This window comes from Scomber japonicus, chromosome 9 (assembly GCF_027409825.1).
Source record: "Scomber japonicus isolate fScoJap1 chromosome 9, fScoJap1.pri, whole genome shotgun sequence".
Classification (NCBI taxonomy): domain Eukaryota; kingdom Metazoa; phylum Chordata; class Actinopteri; order Scombriformes; family Scombridae; genus Scomber; species Scomber japonicus.
The window spans coordinates 34184968-34188516 of NC_070586.1; positions in this window are offsets into that span (position 1 = coordinate 34184968).

Consider the following 3549-nt stretch of genomic DNA (forward strand, 5'->3'; position numbering starts at 1 on the left):
CACTTAAATGACTGATTGTTTTTCATTGTAAATACATTTTTTAATCAAAAACAGGGTTGGATATTTCTCTTTCAAATGGCTGGTGATGTATGTTTTTGCTGCAACTGTGTCAGGCAGAGTGAACGCTCGCAGATGCGAATCTCTGCTTCATCTGCTCTCCATCACCATATAATGGAGCCTGGAAGGCAGTCAACACATCATACAGTATAACGCCATGTAATTGAACTCCAGCCAGAGGGTGAGGCATTTGTGATGGCACTATCATTATTTTTTTACCCAAACTGTTAGCATTATCATCAAGACCTCATTAAAAGCAACACTCCTCCATATGTTTTAATCAGCTCGTCCAATTACTATCATGCAGCCTCTATCATGCAGTCGTCCCCCTGAGGTGCATCTAAGATAGATGGTCCAGGCGAGGTGACATTAGAGACAAATACAAATGGTTATGATATATGACTTGAAGTGTGTCAAGGCTGAATGGAACAAAGAAAGCATACAAACACAAGTAGCCTACACCATTGAAATATTATCAATAAACTGCTGATAGACAGGCTGATTTCATGTCCAAATAATCTACCCATTAACAACATTGTAATGCAAAATAATCATGCAGTATCTGAGTGTTGTGTTTTATATTTTCCCATTAGAAAATCTGATATATGGTCATATGAACTTAAATAATACACTATTTATACACACGTATTATGATCCAGTATTGTTATATGTACTATGTTACAGAGTGATTTTGTTTGTATTTTGTAAAATATTGTAATATGTTTTGCCATATGTTATTTAATATACAGTCCAATATATACCAGCATTCAGTCAGTCAATAGAAACACACACACTACAGAGTGTTGAGACTGTTTAATACAATATCACACTACAAGACTACACACCATAATATGTAATTACCCACACTAGAAAAGTGAAATCACATCTTTTTTGAGGGGAAGAGCATGGTGCAGTGTTTTTTTGTTGTTTTTATATAAGTCAAGTTGTATAAGTCATGTTGTATTTGTTGTACAATCTTGAACATACCTTACTTGTATGTTTTGTACGTATTTTGTTTTTGACTTAAGTAAACTATTATAGAAATATATAATAATGCATGACCCCACATTTCATCCCCAATGCTCCACATGAAGATCACAGTAATATAACAGCCACCAGTGAAATATTTCACTGAATGTGTCACTGCAAGGTTCACACTGCTACACTAAGCTGGCTGCTTGTCACAGATTATCGAGCCATTATCAAGATCTCTCTTACCAAGCAGAAGGAGCGGATTCAGACTGCGTGCAATTACAGTGTCCCTGACCGCGGTGATGCGAAAATAAGTACACAGATGGACAATCTATGTCTTTTCCAATCAACACAAAATAGAGTCATCTAAACTATTGAGCGGGCAATCTGTCATGCTGAATCATATCTTTGCATCATCATCATCACAAGTGGGGATAATGTCAAGAGTTTAAAAAGTTGACAACCTTCACAAGAGATGAAAAGTATTCATTTTAGTAGCCACTAGCTTTCAAGATGCTGTAGACAACCGAACGATTACTTGTAATAGCAAAGATGTGTAATGGTGTACAGGCTGAAAAATGTCCTGTTTTTTACAGTGGACAGACATCACTTCAGGATGTATGCTATATTTTGCAGTTTGATGTATCTTTAATAATATTTATGTAGTATGATTTATACCAAAACAGGTTATTTAACCACTGAACCATCTCCATGACAACAGTGGAAACTCACAACTATAATGTCCCTGAGATGCAGTTGCAGTAGTAAATTGGCCTTGAGTCAAGATTATACAGATTATTTATTTTGTTGAATCGTTCTTTTAGATAGGCAGAATGAACTGCTATTCAGTTTCACTTTTTATTAATCTGTGTGACATTGTGTTTATGTAGGCCAATGTTTTGAGGGTGTGTGGGGAGGCACTTGGAGCCAGTGGAACAAGCTACTGTAGAAACAGAAAAATGATATTTTACTATGACTATTGTACTATTGCTTTTTAAAAACATCTAGCTGACACAAAGCAACATTAGAATTATTGTTGTACTAATGTTTCTGGACCCCTTCTTTTTCTTTTTAGCTTCTTTTTAGTCACATAAGAAAATAGCGCTTTAGCAGCTAAATGCTCAGCTATGTCGCTAATGCTAGCTAGTTAGCTGCTAACTGTTTGATGCTCGGCAGGTATGTATAGTGGGTTTATCAGAACTTTTTGCTCAGAAATGCTGCCTTTCATGGCTGCGAAAAGAATTGATAAGATCTGTGAGACTAAACAGCAAACAGTAAACCAAAACAAAGAGGATAAAAGATACTAAAACGCTCCATAGAGCTGAGAGGAAATGCAAAGTCACAGAATTCTCCGTAGGTTTGTTACTGAGAGCAAGACCTTTAACATTACACATAGCCACAGGATAAATTGTTCATGGTAAAATATTGATGAAAGTCATTTCTGTAAGTCAACAGCCTGTTCAGCTACTCCATGTTCATCTCATCTACACTTTTTGTGGCCATTCTCTTGCCGCTATTTTCCATGGATGTAGGAAGATCATGTCCTCATTCTTATTGCCAACTACAACCAACACCCTGATTAGTGGTTTGTTTTTTTCACCTGGAGAACCATATTAGCTTTGGACCAGAAATATAGGACACATACGAGTTGTGTGCAGCAATTTAGAGGTCTGGAACCAGGCTACTAGGCTAATGTTGATTTTGGCTAGCAACAACTGTAAACAGGCTTGATTAAATCTTGTAGTCAGTTAGATTTGATTATACCCACGCCATAAAACTACCAAAATGTTATAACTGCTCCCAGAAGTTGTATTTTTTCTGACTGGGAGACACATTCTAGTAGAGTAACAGCAACATAATATCAGCATCATCAACTTAATTACTCACTCACACATACTTATAAGATATTGATCATTGTGCTGCATTAGAATCATTTCATGATAAGAGCTTGCTGTATATGACCAGCGTATTGATCGCTTATGCAATTAACATGTAATCAATCAAACTGCATCATATCCATCATATCAAAAAACCAATATCAGGCCCATATGTTTACCTCTGGCTAGTGTTATCAAAAATGTAATGAGACTGTTAATGTGTGGATCTATTTTGAGTTATACTAATTTTAAAAATGATTTACTCGGCATCTCTTATTCAGTTATAACAAAAAATCCCGCTGTCTATGTTTTTTAATTTCTGTTGACATATTGTCTATTCACTATGCTAAAAGCACTATAAATGGATATTAAGGATCCTCTCAACTTTCATTGACATTATGAAAGCCTTAGTGTATAAATTAGATTTCAGTATACTTAAGATTTCAGTGTCTGTCTACATTACCAAACAGCAGGATATGATCAAAGGTTGCTTTGGACTTCTCTGAGATGTCCGTTAAGGATGACATGGGTAAGTCAAACACAGTTAGTATTTAACAACTTTCAAGAAATAGCATCAAATGAATTCCATCTGTGGATCAAACAAAAGCACTGCCTTCCAACAGGTGTAATTTCGGTGAGGGAG